A 16,521-nucleotide genomic window follows, 5' to 3' on the forward strand; every position below is an offset into this window, starting at 1 on the left:
GACAAAGGGATTCACCTCAAATGTTGCAGCCCCAACACAACATGAAATTCCTCAGGCTGAAGCATCTACTCAGCCTACTGAAGAACATGCCAGCACCGCTGATGAAAATCGGGTTGCTGAAGAAAATGAGAGCACAAGGGCTGATGAAGAAATTCCAGCCGCTGATGAAACTATCAGGCCAAAATCTTGTGTTGCGCCTGAAGATCTAGCCAGGCCAGTTGAAGCATCTACTACTGCGCCTAAATAAATCGAATAAGCCAGGGCAACTACATCAGTTGTGCCTGAAGAAACTGCATCAATTTCCTCTGCTCCTCCTACACAAACAAGCATCAACCTTCCTTCTGCATCAGAAGCAAATAAAACCAAAGCTGCGAAGCGAGCAACTGTGAAGAAAAGGAAAGCATCTGCTTCCTTAGAGTCTTCAGCTCCAAAGAAAGTGAAGACTATGACAAGCTCCTTTGAAAATCCTATAGATGTTGTTCCCATATCAGCCATGCCATCAAAGGAGATTATTCCCTTTGGTAAGGTATATGTGATTCCAAGTGAATCTTACAAAGAAGATCCTTCTTCTGCTATGTCAGAGCAGTTGGATGAAGAAACTGAAGTGGATGATATCCCTTCAACTCCTCTGGTATCATCGCCCATGCCTCAGTTCACAGCTGAAGAGGTAGGCATTGAGGAAATAGATGAAGAATATGAAGTTGTGGACATTGGGTGTACAACACCGATTCTAAATGATGACTACTTGGAAAGTCATCACCCCAATTCACCACTGTTCACCCCTCTGCAATAGATTCCTCAGTCCCCTGTCCAGACTGAAGAAATTCATATGGGCTCTGAAGGACATCAAGCTTCACTTCTGTCTATTCATGAAGAAGTTCCAGCCACTAGCGCTGCTGAAAATGTTGATGAAGAAATGGAGGTCAAGGCTGCTGAAGAAATTGCCACTGAAATTCCTCAGCTTGTGGCTCTAGAGACTGTGATTCAAGAGGCTGTGAAGACTTCAACAATTAATCTTCAGCCCAAGCCTCAGAATCCTCACTCCAAGAAGCAGAAGTTCAAGGCTGATGACTTCTTTGCTAAGCACATTTTGTTCTTGAATTACAATCCATATGACTCTGCAAGACTTAGACGCAAGCTCTTCTAGACAACAAGTCAAATGAACTTCTATTCCTCACTGCTGTTTGATAAAGACAAGATCTTTGACTGTGAGAAAATTCCTCATGTGGATATGGAGTCACTGCCATGCTTCAGCCCAGTCCTCAGTGTTCTTCATAATGCTGGGCTGCTCAACTTCTGCACCGACATCTGCGACTGGAATGAAGAACTCATTCTTCAGATCTATGCCACGTTGCACATCACTAGCAATGTTGAATATGTGAATTCATGGGTATTGGACTGGATGACAGAAAACACTCACTACAAAGCACCGGCCTCTAAATTGCTTCACGCCGTCCCAGTCAGTCCTCCCACTGAAGGTGCAAGGCGCCTCTATGATGAACCTGAGCTTTCAAATCATCTGATGCAAATGCTGATGAAGCCTTTGAAGCCAGGACAAGCTCCTAGAACCGAATTCCTCGTCAAGGAACTACTCTATGTGCCAAGGACAATATACATGATATTGACCAAAACCCTCGGTCCAATCAAGGGCTACAACTCTGATGATGAACAAGTTGTTGGCATCATGAAGAATCTACTTTTCAACATCATACATGGTATTCCTATCAACTACCATGATTTCTTCATGAGAACTTTGACCAATGTCGCTCTGTCACCGTTTGAATTGAAGCCTTACAGTCCCTGGATCATGAGATTCATTAGATCAAGCTCTTCAATTCATTACAAGGCTGATTGTCAACGCCATCTCAGTTATTTGCCCCCAATTAAAGCCCTCAAACGAATATTTCCTCAGCTGACGAGAAGGGCAAGGCTGCTGTCATTTATTAAGGCACTCGTCCATTGGATGGACAGTTTCGTAAAGCTGTATCATATTCCACCAATGATGACTCTGCCACACATGCTTCAAAGCAATATCCTCAAGCCACTGCTCCGCTTGTGATGACTGATCGTGAGCTTCTCCTCAGTCTTCATCAGAAGGTCGATCGCAACCACAAGTGGGTCGAGCGTCCGTTTCGTTCAATTCTTCAGAATATGACGATCACACAACATCCTATGAAGAAGAACCATTACTACTTGCATCAAGTTTTTGACCGCACTTGGGCCGTATTGTCTCACCTCTATAGTGATGAAGATCTCAAGCAGATGGGCTTCCAACAGGACTTTGACTGGTCTCAGCCACCTTCAAAGAAATTCAAGAAGGTCAAAGTTCCTCACCTGGTCGCCAGTTCATATTCCTCATCGCGTGATACGGATGAAGCTGAATATTTGAACGACACCATGGCAGGCCCTACTCCAATGGACGGCCCCTACAATGCTGGCGCTCCTTCATCGACATCATGATGATATTCTTCAGGGGCGTTAGTCCTCATTTTTCGCCCCTTTTGGTCATTTGATGACAAAGGGGGGAAATTTGAGTTAGTCTTCAAGCGGGTCTCTATATTTGGGTGTTTTTTTCTAAGTTACAACTCTCCTTCTTCTGAAGTATTTTGTTGGATCAAGTTGTAAACTTAAGTCCGACGGTGGTTTGATACTTTTGCTATGTTTTTGTGCATGCTATTTCCTCATATATGTTAATGCACGCATGCCGAACTACATCAATCACCATATTTCTTCATGCATTTCAAATTCTTCATATCATATGTTAAATGTGTGTATGAATTACAAGATATAGGGGGAGATCTCCATGATTCTATTCTACAATGTGCATTTGCTCTTCAAGGCAAATTCCTCACATATGCACATCTTCAGGGGAGTTCTTCTATATCTTGCAATCAAATTCCTCAATATTAGTATTTACACTTCATATGTTTATCCCCGTTGAAAACTTAACCTATATTGTCATCAATCACCAAAAAGGGGGAGATTGTAAGTGCACCTAGTGCCCCTTAGTGATTTTGGTGTATTGAAGACTTATAGGTTAAGGGACTAATGTGTTTGTGAGTGTACACAGGTCTATAAGTCTATGATGAGTTTGATATTTACAGAGAAAGTCGACCCCTAAAAATGAGTGTCTTCAACTGAAGACTTTGGCCTTCTGAAGACTTTGAAAGTGAAGAAATTGGTGTGATCCTGAAGACATGATATTCATGCAAGGATTATGAAGCGTGAAGACTTTTGTTTTCATAGTTTTGTTTTTCTCTTTCTTGAGTCATAGGAAACACCGTACTGTTAAAGGGGTCGAGGTAAAACTAAGGAAAAGTTTCCAAGTGATGCCCATCTCAAAATCCTACACCTGCCAATCCTTTCAAGTGAAGCCATTGGAATCTCTTACAGTTCAATCAATTTCTTCAGTGACAGAGACGAAGGTCTTATGGTCTCTGAGGAATTTGTTTTGGCTGAGGAGTTAGGAATTCGCCAGTGCGGATTGCCTACAAGTGAGGAACATGATAGCCCTGAGGAATTTCATAGCCAAATTTCCGACCGTTGTTGTGCTACGCGCCAGCTGTCCCAAAATATCTACCGACCTAAAGGTCATATACTTGAAGGGCATTTATGTCCTATCATGTCGGGTTGCTCCCTAGGCTATAAATAGCCACCCCTACAACCACTAATTGGTTGGCTGCTCTGCGAGAAACTAACACTTGTCATTGAGAGCATCATATCCTCCGAGGACTTTGAGCGAAAATCATCAAGTGAGGAAAACCCAAACCCAAACACCTACAAACCCAAAGTGATTGAGCATCACTTAAGAGATTGTTCTTGTGGGGAACCGCCGCTTGTTACCTTTGAGGACAGTGCATCCTCCAGATGGTTAGGCGTCATGGTCTAGAGCATCCAAGAGGAAATTGTGGATCGCTGAGTGACCGAGTCTGTGAAGGTTTGGAAGTCACCTGAAGACTTACCACGAGTGATTGGGTGAGGTCCGTGTGACCTTAGCTCAAGGAGAATACAGTGAGGACTGTTTTGTCCGGGACCGTGTGTCCTCAGGTTTAAATACCTAGCTGCTCCAACCAGACGTAAGACTGTCACAGCAGTTGGAACTGGTCTACCAAATCACTGTCTTCACTAAGCTACTGGTTCTATTTCCTCATCCCTTTCATTTCCTCATTTCTATGTTGAAGTACTTGATCGTTACTGTTGGAAGACTTTGACTGAAGGCTTTCTCAATTTCCTCAACCCTATTTCTTCAGTCAGTTTGTCTTCAGGCTGCTTATCCTGTTTACACGCTACTTATACTCTGTGCTTGTTTTCATTTCATCATGATGACTATGCTTCTGTTCCATTATGCTTGCATCTGAGTACTTATTCCGCTGCTAAGTAGTTCGTTGCTCAGGAATTTCCTCACCTTGAAATTCCTCAGTGACGAATTTGTAAAAATCGCCTATTCACCCCCTAGTCGATATAACGCACTTTCAGTTTTTATTTTTAATTCTACAACTAAATGAACTAGAAAGAAAAACTAAAAAGAAGCGAGAACTATTTTTTTTGGATTTTCTCAAAGTTTTTTTCAAACACACAAGAAGAAAGCGAGAAAAATAAAGTAGCATGGATAATAAAATGAAAAAGTATGAACACCGACAAGTGAAAGGAGTGTGTGAACATGAATGTAATGTCGATGAGAGATACATACTCCCCCAAGCATAGGCTTTTGGCCTAAGTTGGTCTAGGGTCGTGGCTGGCCTGGCAGATATCCAAAGCTATAGTCGGGGTTGTACTGGGCTGCTGCAGCTACCGCTTGGAGAGTGGCCTCGTGGAGGCAAGCGGCCTCCCCTGATCTCTTATACTCATCTGCCTCCTCTCTGGTTATGAAGTATCTCGGTTTTACCTGAAAGTTAAAGAAGCCAGGAGCAGGAAGTGTAACATAGAAGACTCGCTCCCTGTCAAAGATTAGTCGGTACATGATGGACTGTTCGTTCCTCTCAAGAAACTGGTAGCGTATCATAGCATTATAATCAAGGAAAGCTGGTGGTAACTCAATCTCATCCTCCCTTATGGGTACCCCAAGATAATTAGCTAAACGGGTGGCATAAATCCCACCAAAGAAATCTCCATCTTTAGCATTATGATGTAACCTCCTTGCAATAATTGCCCCCAAGTTATATTGTTTATCACCCATTACCGCACACTTGAGGAAACTAAGATCTGATGCACAAAGGTGGCTATGATCACGTTTACCATTAATGCATCTGCCTATAAAGAGAGCAAAATAATGTATGGCAGGAAAGTGAATGCTCCCTATGGTGGCTTGTGTAATATTTCTAGTTTCTCCCACAATGATGCTAGCAAGGAAATCATTATAATCCGTTTTACGAGGTTCACCATGACTGCCCCATTGTGGAATTTTGCATGCATCATTAAAATCTTCTACGTCCATGGTAAATGATTTATCATAAGATCAAATAGAACAGAGTGAGCACTGCGCTGGGATGTAAACTTAAATCTTCGCACAAATGAATCAGTGAGGTGATAGTATTGCCGACACTTCTCTGACACGAAGTCCTCAAGGCGAGCGTTTTGTACGTATGCATCAAACTCCTCCTTGAAAGCTGCATGAACCATGAATTGATCCAACGGCCATTCGCAAGGCCGTACTAGAGCTTCCCTTAGTGGTTCAAGGTCTGCCTCACGTATCGCGAGCCTTGGGGCTTGCTTCCTCGAGGAACCACCTTGGTATATCTTCCTAAACATTTTTTTCCTCTAATTTTTTTTGAATTTTTTAGTGACTCAAAATAAAAGTTAACAAAACTCAACAAAATTGATAGCAACTACTCCCACAAGTGCCTAGCGGCTATATCATGCATCAAAACTACTTTGGACCTTATAAGTTTGACATGCAAGCTTAAGAACAAGGTCACGACAACAACAAAAATTTGCAATATATAAGCACTAGAACAAAAACTAGTTGGACCATTGGAGAAGTCACATACCGAAGAACAATCCCCCAAAATAGTTTTACAAATGGAGGTTTGAGCTAGGAGATCGAAAATGGCAGCAAAATGAGCTAGAACACAGGTTTGAGCAATGGTGGAATTTTTCTGGAGGAAGACGAAGTGGATGGGTGCTGGAATAAGTGAGGGGGACCCACGTGGGGCCCACAAGCCACGTAGGCGCGCCTAGGGGGTGTGCGCGCTCTGTGGGCTTGTGGCCCACTGGTGCATCCCCCTGCTGTGTTCTCAGTGCAAAAAATTCTCAAATATTCTAGAAAAAATCATACTAAATTTTCAGGTCATTTGTAGAACTTTTATTTTTGGGACATTTTTTTATTGCATGGATAATATAGAAAATAGGGGAATGATAGTACTTTTGCTTTATTTATTCTAAATAACAGAAAGTAAAAAGTGGGTACAGAAAGTTGTGTTTACTAAATTCATCCATCTCATGCCCATCAAAAGGAATCCATTAACAAGGTTGATAAAGTCTTATTAACAAACTTCTATGAATCCGGAGAATTTTCGTATAACACTAGGTTACCTCAACGGGGATATGCATGTCCCCAACAAGAAGAATAGCATATTACTTTTTGACAGTGGGAATAGGGAATTCAAAACCTCCAATAGTAATTGTTGAAATTTTTCCAATAGAATTGATACTATTCACTTGAGGTAGTTTCTTCGGAAAGTGTACCGTATGCTCATTACCATTAACATGAAAAGTGACATTGCCCTTGTTGCAATCAATAACAACCCCTAGAGTATTAAAAAAGGGTCCACCAATGATGATCGACATATTGTCGTCCTCAGTTATATCAATAATAACAAAGTCCGTTTAGATAGTAACGTTTACAACCACAACAGGCACATCCTCACAAATACCGATGGGTATAGCAGTTGATTTATCAGCCATTTGCAAAGTGATTTTAGTAGGTGTCAACTTATTTAAATCACGTCTACGATACAAAGAGAAAGGCATAACACTAACACCGGCTCCCAAATCACATAAAGCAGTTTTAACATAGTTTCTTTTAATGGAGCATGGTATAGTTGGTATTCCTGGATCTCCTAGTTTCTTTGGTATTCCACCCTTAAAAGTATAATTAGCAAGCATGGTGGAAATTTCAGCTTCCGGTATCTTCCTTTATTTGTAACAATTTCTTTCATATACTTAGCATAAGGAGACATTTTCAGAATATCAGTCAAATGCATACGCAAAAAGACAGGTCTAAGCATTTCAACAAAGCGCTCAACCTCCTCCTCATCCTTTTTCTTGGATGGTTTAGGAGGAAAGGGCATGGGTTTCTGAACCCATGGTTCTCTTTCTTTACCATGTTTCCTAGCAATGAAGTGTGACACCCCGGCTCAGAGGAACCGGAACACCCCGTATCCTAGCCCAGAGTTCAAGTCTTCTAGAATACGACACTGCTTGACATAGAACAAATCAGCTCTTATTACAAAGGATAATGGATACAAATGTCTGATGTTACAAAGGATCACATCAGCATGGCGACACTATGCCTGCTAAGGTAGCTCTATGCTAGCAGCGGAACAACTCATAGCACCAGAATAACTTCTAGCAGCGGAACAACGACGACGGTGGTGAACTCCACTCTGTAGGGACTCTGGCTGGGACACGACTATCTCGCACGAACAGAAACCTCGACAAACAATCAATCATGGCATCACCTGCAATCTGGCATGACATGCCAGGTCAGTACATTGAATGTACTTGCAAGCTCACAACAACCAAAAGCATCAAGGCAAGACAATAACATAGCATTAACATGTTAACTAATCAATAACTACTATGATGAGGAAACCATAACTAAGCATGATATGAAACTATTAAGATTACTGTTGAACTACCATCTCAAGAACCATCTCACTCTTGGCTATCCGACCAAGCAATAAATCAGCTCGATCACCTCGTGATCAATACCTCCATGTGATCACCGTGTGACCACATCACAAACTGAATGATCATCCTCGAGATCATCCCAATATCATCATCATCATCCTGCCAAACTGTACTGCTCAAATATATCAACATATAAATCACCTATAAGTCATTCCGTCATGTGAGTGTTGATCGAACGGTGTGACCTAGTACGAACTTGTGCCCATGACCGAGGACGCGACTATTGATAGATTAAATACACACTCTGAAGAGGTTAGCACACTGTACCCACATCACAGAACCCATGGCCTCGTGCTCCCATTCGGGTGGACAAACGACGTTCCGACAAAACCAATCTACTCTCGTGACACTCTCCCGACCACTCCAACCAACTCCCCTTTGGGATTATTCCTGGGTGGCCCCAATGTCACCTCGTGACACCCAATGGCCACCGTCATGGCAAAACAAAAACGGTCCTAGACAGGGACAAAAGCGCGCAAACAACTTGGGCACACAAGGCTTATACCGGCCTACCTAATCAGGGTAGCGCACGCGTATAACCTTCCCTAGTTGGAGGCACCAGCGAGAGGTATAACAATAGACTGCATTAGGGCCTTCCCATAAAGGCAAATGTGACTGCACTAGAAAAGCCCGGTTCGGTGTCACCTGACCAACGAAATGACGGAATTTGTCCCCAAAATATATTTGAGATAACTAATACTCCGATATCATCTATCAACCTGTAATCCTAGTCAGAGCAATATCCAACAAATAATCCAGATATAGTCCTAACCTAATACTCTGAGGGTAGCATAACGCTACTATCATGATGAATCCAAGAATCAAGATACTACTAATCCAATAGCAAGATCAAAATATTAACCTAAGATCCACATGATGACATCATATCCAAAATAATACTCCAAAGCATAATATCCAATACCATCATGAAAATAATATAAGCCACTAATAATCCAATGGCACATGTCATCCTCATAAGTTGCAAAATATTAGTCCTAGAACTCCAAACAACGTCATGGCAATAGCAAGATCAACATATCACTCCAAGAAATGCCATGAACAAATCATATGTAGCTAATGCAAATTTTAAGCAAATTAAATAATTTAAACCATGGCATTGCATTGCAATCATGCAAATGGAAGGTGTGGCCTGCTTCAGATGGATGGATTCACCGAGAGGAAGTGGAGAAGCTCACGGAAAAAATCACCGAAAAATGTTCTCTCTTGGATGGGGCTGAGTCGGAGTTACGAGTGAAAATATATAAGGGTTTGACTGCCAGGGACCTATCTATAAGAAAATTCTTCACAAACAGGCCCCTGACTGAAAAACATAACACACATTTCAGAAAATACGCTTTCAATGAAGTGAAAGCGCATTTCTGGGCGAAGAACACCAGAGTACACTTTCACGAGAGTAAAACGTATTCCATGAAGTGCATGTCCACTTATCGACGTCAGTGAGGGCGGGGCCGGGCCTTGTGCTGCTGACACGCGGGTCCCATCGCTGGCTTCTCTCTCCTCCCGCCTCCTTCTTCTTCTCCCTACCGCTTGCCCGCAGAGTAGAAGAAGCTCCCCGACGCCGGTGCTCGTCCGGCCAGCTCCGTCCATCTCCCGCCTCGCTCGACCTATGGATGAGCTCAGCAGAAGGAGCCACACCCGACGGTGTAGGCCACAAGCGCCAGGGTGGACCGAGGTGAACGAGAGCTTGACCATGGCGGACAGTGGTCTTCAGGCGCCGGTGAACTCACGGTCAGAGGCCACCGAAGGAGGAGGCGAAGGGCGGGGAGGCTCTAGGGTCGTGGTGGAGATCTCTTGGTGCTGGAAGAAGGAGGGGAAGGGGTCTAGCTCACAGGAATCGGAGATGGACGAGGAAACGGCTGTGGAGGCCAGGGGAGGCGAGGAGAAGCTCTGGGCTCGAGAGAGTAGCGGGGCGGGGTCCTGGGAGGTGGTGGAGGCTGCTGGTGAAGAGAGGTGCGGCCGGGTATGGCTTAAATAGGCGAGGGGGAGGGTCACAGGCTTGTGTGCCGCCAAGGGCGCGCCAGCCAGCTTCGGCAATGGTGTTTAGCTACACGGGGAGGACGAGGACGACTGGAGAGGGCACAGGAGGGTCACGAAGCAGTAGATGACGCCAGGGACACGGGGAAGAAGAAGCCGAGGTGTGAACAGAGCCGGTTGGGCACTGTTCTCCCGTGGGCACGCGGCGGCAAGTGCCGACGAGGTAGCTGCCAGAGGGGGAATAGGGTCAGAGAGCGTCGTGAGGTAGCAGGGAGTCAGGTCGGAAACCACGGGCGTGCGGACACGGCCGGAGCGACGCGGCTCGACGCGGTCAGTGGCGCAGAGCCCGCCCGCAACAACCAGAGCGCGTGACCAACCATGCCAGCGTCATAGTCACCACGAGACAAGGCAAAGAGAGGTCACGAGAGGCAGGGAAACTGTGTCTAGCGTGAGATCCTTCCATCCTGGAGACTATGGAAAATTAAATATCAAAAGAAGAGGCTCTGTAGCGAAGCAAGGCATTGATGGGGTTTGCTGTAGCAAACTTGGCTGTGCACTTGTGATCAACAGGGAAGAGGAAAGAGCCAAACTTTTTGTCTGGGGTGTTTAGCTTAGGAAGGACTATAATCCTGGTGGTTATGAGGGGAATTGGACCAAAAAACAACAGGCTTGCTTTGTAACTGCATAATTGGTCCAGAAACTTGATTAGAATGGTGCACTTACATAGATTAGCCATTTGAGCTGAAATTGGGTAGATCATGATGATATGGACATATTAAGATGCTGTAAAAATTTCATACCAAATGGGCTTACCAAAATGGTACTTGCTTCACAAAGATTCTCTCTGTCCAGAAACTTGCAATAATATTGGGGAGAAAATGGCTTGATGAAATGGTCCCAAATTTTGTGGAGAGATGCGATATTGGTAGGAGCATGATTTGGTAATTTCTCAGAATTAATGAAGCAATATAATATATACTTGCTCGACAACTTGAAAATATTAATAGAATCAAAGATTTGAAGCTGTGCTCACATAGATATTTGGATGGAGCTAAAACTTGGAGGAGGGTAATGATATGATCACATGAAGAGACATGCAAAATTCAACTCATTTGGGAACTCCTAGCTAGTACTTCCTTCACAATGGCTTCTATCTGACAGAAACTTTGAAAAATCACTGAGGAAGGTTGGCTACGCAAATGAAGTTAAATTTTGGCATGATGCAATGATTTGGATGTATAAGCATGCCCAAAAAGTTTGGGAGCAAACAAGGAAAGATAGGTGGTACTTCCTTCGCAGAAAACCACACTTGACAGAAATGAAGAATAAATATTGGGGAATTATTTTTCGTCTAGGAAAGGAAAGTTTGGGCCTATTTGAGCAACATATTACCCAAAGAAATTATGAGAATTATCTGGGAATTTTGGGAGTGACAGAAATATAGGTTGCTTTACGACCTAGGACAAATAGGGTTATTCCTTTAATAGAAAAAGGAATTTTCCTTAGAAAAGAATTTTAGGGTTTGGTCAAGAAATGAAGTGACATGATATTGGGAAAGATTTAAGAATGATGAGTCACTTAAGAGAAGAAATGATGATGATTTCCCAGGTTTCAAGTACACAGATCCGCTCCAAAAATTAAAAATCAGGGCAAGAACCAAATAAATCAAAAAGAAAAAGAAAGGGCAAAAAACCAGGGTGTTACAAACCTCCCCCCTTAAAGAAATCTCGTCCTCGAGATTTGGTTGCTCAGGAAATAAGTATGACTTGAGGACACCGTTTCCAACTCGGGTATCCAATTCCTTTATATGTTGTTCTCTCAAGAATTTCATATGATTTTCTTACCTTGCTCTGGGGTGGTTTGCTTCTCCTTTCCCAAATTCTGACAGGTTTTTGCTCATATACCACATCCTTATGCTGATGTTGATTCTTTCATATCTGCGGTGATATCCAAGGGATCTGAGCATAAATTTTCCTTTGGTCATGAAAACCTTTTTACTTCTGCCATGGGGTTTGCTCAAACAAATGCATGCCTTCCGGGTTCAATAAATGCTGAGAATCATGGCCATTCTCCTGACGGTATATGACTGCTCGTAGGTGGCACTGGCTTATCTTGATTTGTTTCTTTGTCTCGAACATGAGATACAGACCAAAGATTCGACCGCCTTCTGCCATGAGTACATTGCTGCTGAAGTCAAACTGTAGGGTTTGCAAAGGAAATCTTAGGTCTAACATAACAGACTTGGATATTCCGTACTAACCATTTTAAGCGGGTCAGCGGGATATGAAGTCCTTGTAGAACGCAGTAGGCCTCTGAGGATATGCCTTTGTGGATCCATCAGGAGTCTGGCCTCCAACTGACTTGTTTATCCGGACCCTGATGGTCGTGCAAAATCATCATACCTTTGGTGTCAGTCTCACCCTTTGACAGTCATGATTTTCTTTGTCAAGATACCTTACTGAAATAGCTTGGCCACACATGTCCTTGATTCTTTGTATGACCATGGATGTGGTTAGTGCAATATTTTTGGCATTATTCCTTGTGCTAGCTTTTTTACCTGGGTCCACACACATATGGCATATGCTCGGGGCTTGTAGCTGTATAGAGCTTGTTGCTGAGGCCAATCACATAAGAGGGTGACAAGAGTTCATGAGATCTTGTCAGGTGCGGAAATATTCACCTTGGTGACCTTTGTCAGGACTGCTGATTCTTTCTTAGGTATATCTGCTTGATCATTGTCGTATCTCATATGAGCGACTTGCATGACCGAGAATGCATGCCCACCATATATGTAAGAATATGCAGCCGAACACTCGATCCTTGCAGTAGGCATAGGTCTTGACTGGGTTGTACTTTTTACAAAAAATGTTGCAGATCTGGTTCTTGTGTGCTGTCATATACTGTCAACTCATAGTGTAGTACCTAACGATGGTGCGTGGTGTTGTACTATCGGAAGCTGGGTATCTTATGTGGGAAGCCATCTGAGTAGCTTGCTGAGGAAGACTCGACATCTTATGCTCGAAGCTTTTGCCGCAGTAGCGTGCTGGAGAAGCCTGGGTTCCATACCTAAGAAGCTTCTCCCCTGGTTGCTTTTTTGAGGAAGATTCAATTCATTATGTCAGAAGCCTTTACTGAGGTATCTTGCTATGGAAGACTGGGTATCTTGGACCGGAATCTGTCCATATATTGTACTGAGGAACATTGAGGAGCCTTGCATCATAAATTTCTTACGATAGCGTGTGGAGGAAGACTGAGTTTCTTGTATCCAAAGCTTTATACTGTGATATGCAGATTGAAAGCCATACACAAACCCATAATATTTTGTGGCTGGTTACTTGCATGAGAAAATTTGTTTGACTGTCTTCCTTGATCATAGCACATTCTGGCTTTCTTTCAGAGTATACCATATTTCAAGCATCATTCATTGCTGAAGCAAAACTTTGTATATGACCCATACCTTTGACTGGAAATATACCATTAATCTTACACCTGACTTGTCTTCCTACTGGCTTGACCATTACTGTGTGAGGATTAAGTACTTTTGTAGACTTGATGTGTTTAGTTGAGCTTCTTCCAAATATTTGAAATCCTTATTGCTTCTTTGAGTCCGGTGCCGATGGAGGAGCAACTTCCATAAGGGAAAAATAGGGTAACACCAAGGACCCAAAAGAAAGAAGCAAAAGAAACAACTCAACTAAACAAAAGCACACACAAACAAAGTCACATATTATTGCTAGTCACACAATAGACATGCTGACTTAAGCACACAAATCTCGTGGGATCTCCAGCTCTATGATCTAGCATGTTGTGATGGTGTGCACGAGGACGAATCAATGTTTGGAGGGGTTGGTGTAAACATAGCTACTCCAAGTGCTAGCTCAGCCAGGTAGCAACCTGGACTAGCTCGGAGGTGAGGGCGCACTTGGTAACCATGTAGCAGAACACGAATGTTACGACCACATTATTATCAAGTGGACAGAAGGGATCCGTACTCGTCCAAGGAATAGGATAGCGGGGAAAACTGAGTCTGCTGGCATTGCCCTTTCTCAATGACTAAGATCATTAAGGGTTGCCAACCACGGCAAGATAAAAGGACGACCCGGTATAGAAGCATGTCTATCACCGAAAAGATAGTTGTGGTTGGAAGAAAGATATCGACGTGATACCTGAGCACCATTCCTGAAAACAGTGTCTGGATCACTTGGCATCACCCTGCTAGGACAAAAATGACGCCAAACACCAAAGAATAGGTTCAAAGGAAACTGGAGGAATGCAGAGGCTGAGCTGTAGTGGATCCGAACCGATGCCAGCTACACCCACAAGAGAAACCGTTAGCACCAAACAATAATTCTATATGCATGCTATGCAACAAACAAATGCAGCAACCAATGCAACAAACAAGCCAGACTCTATACTACCGATTTTACCGCTCGCACTGACTAGGGCGTCCTACAGCTAGACCTGCTCTGATACCAAGCTCTGTGGCACTCCGGTTCAGAGGAACCGGACCACCCCGTATTCCAGCCCAGAGATCAAGTCTTCTGGAATATGACATTGTTTGACATAGAACAAATCAGCTCTTATTACAAAGGATAATGGATACGAAGGTCTAATATTACAAAGGATCACATCGGCACGACAACACTACGCCTGCTAAGGTAGCTCTATGCTAGCAGTGGAACAACTCGTAGCAGCAGAATAACTTCTAGCAGCGGAACAATGACGACGGTGGCGAACTCCACTCCACATATACTCTCGCTGGGACACGATCTAGCTCGCAAGAACGAAAACCTTGACAAACAATCAATCATGGCATCACCTGCAATCTGGCATGACATGCCAGGCTAGTACATTGAATGTACTTGCAAGCTCACAACAACCAAAAGCATCAAGGCAAGATAATAACATAGCATTAACAGGTTAGCTAATCAATAACTACTATGATGATGAAGCCATAACTAAGCATGATGTGAAACTACTAAGATTACTGCTGAACCACCATCTCAAGAACCATCTCACTCTTGGCTATACAACCAAGCAATAGATCACCTCGATCACCTCATGATCAATACCTCCACGTGATCACCACATGACCATGTCACAAACTAAATGATCATCCACGAGATCATCCCAATATCCTCATCATCATCCTGCCAAACTGTACTCCTCAAATATATCAACATATAAATCACATATAAGTCATTCCGTCATGTGAGTGTTGATCGAACGGTGAGACCTAGTACAAACTTGTGCCCATGATCGAGGACACGACTATCGATAGATTAAACACACACTCTGCAGAGGTTAGCACACTGTACCCACATCACAGAAGCCATGGCCTCATGCTCCCATTCGGGTGGACCAACGACGTTCCGACAAAACAAATATACTGCCATGAAACTCTCCCGACCACTCTGACCAACTCCAAGGGTAGCATAACACTACTATCATGATGAATCCAAGCATCAAGATTGTCGGTGTTCTGGGAACGGGGGTCCCCAGACTTGCCTGCGGCCTGCGGCGTGGCTCAAAGGGGGGCCCAGCGCGGCCCATCTTCACCAACACAAAACCAAGACCCTCGCGAGGGGCCAAGCCTCGCGGGGCGGACGACGCGGAGCTTCCTCAGGAACGGCCACATCAGGCTGGCTCACGAGGAGGCGGAGAGACCAAGGCGGGGTACCTCACGAGGTGCCCGTGACGCAAGCCATGACGACCAAGGGCGCCAGGCGGGTGCCAGCCCGCGTAGTGTCCTTCTTTCCTCTTTGATGCAAAGGGGGCAAGCGCAGCCGCGGAGTACCGAGGCATCAGGTAAAGGTTGCCATTTCGGTGCAACGAGACCAAGACCATGAGGTCTACAAGACGGAGGTCATCGTGGAGCCCGAGACAGCGTCATCACCAGAGCTTTGTGCAGGCGAAGACTACTTTTGTCAGGGTTGCTGGTACTAGCTGTCCCCTTTCAAATTAGCCCGACATTGTTGGCTCCCTTCCCGCTCGATATTTGGGAAGAGGACCAGGGCCTCTATAAATAGGATCAGCCACTCGCAAGAGGGGGCAGCTGAGAAGGAGGAGGCTCTTTAGAGAGGGGTTTCGATCAGAGAAAGAGAGAGAGAAAGGTGACTGAACTCCTCCCAGCAGTTCATCGCCCTAGCCAAGAACAGACCCTCGCGAGGCCGTTCTTCCTTGTATTGTTCATCATCATCAGCCCAAGAGGCAATCCACCACACCACACACTGGAGTAGGGTATTACACCACAACGGTGGCCCGAACCAGTATAAACCCTGTGTCTCTTGTGTTGTTCTTTCCATAGTTTAAATCTTAGCGAGGCGGAGGGGTGCAGGTAGGTAGGAGGCGAAATCTCCGCGCGCACCCCAGTGTTCGAACCTCAAGGGTCTGCCGGAACCCGAAATCCGACATTTGGCGTGCCAGGTAGGGGTGCGCCGGGATTCGTCTTCCCCCACCCCGTTCTCCTCCGACCGTCACACCCATGTCTGACGCTCGTCGGGCCCGTGCCGAGCGCCGGGCCGCTCTCGCTTCCCGCATCACCTAGGCGGCCCCTGTCGGCGGGCGTCCTCGCCGTTCCCTGTCACCTGCCGTCAACGCCGCCACCAGCCCGGC

The sequence above is a fragment of the Triticum urartu genome, chromosome 3A, assembly GCF_056163025.1.
Source record: "Triticum urartu cultivar PI428250 chromosome 3A, HENAU_Tu73, whole genome shotgun sequence".
NCBI classification, from domain to species: Eukaryota; Viridiplantae; Streptophyta; class Magnoliopsida; order Poales; family Poaceae; genus Triticum; species Triticum urartu.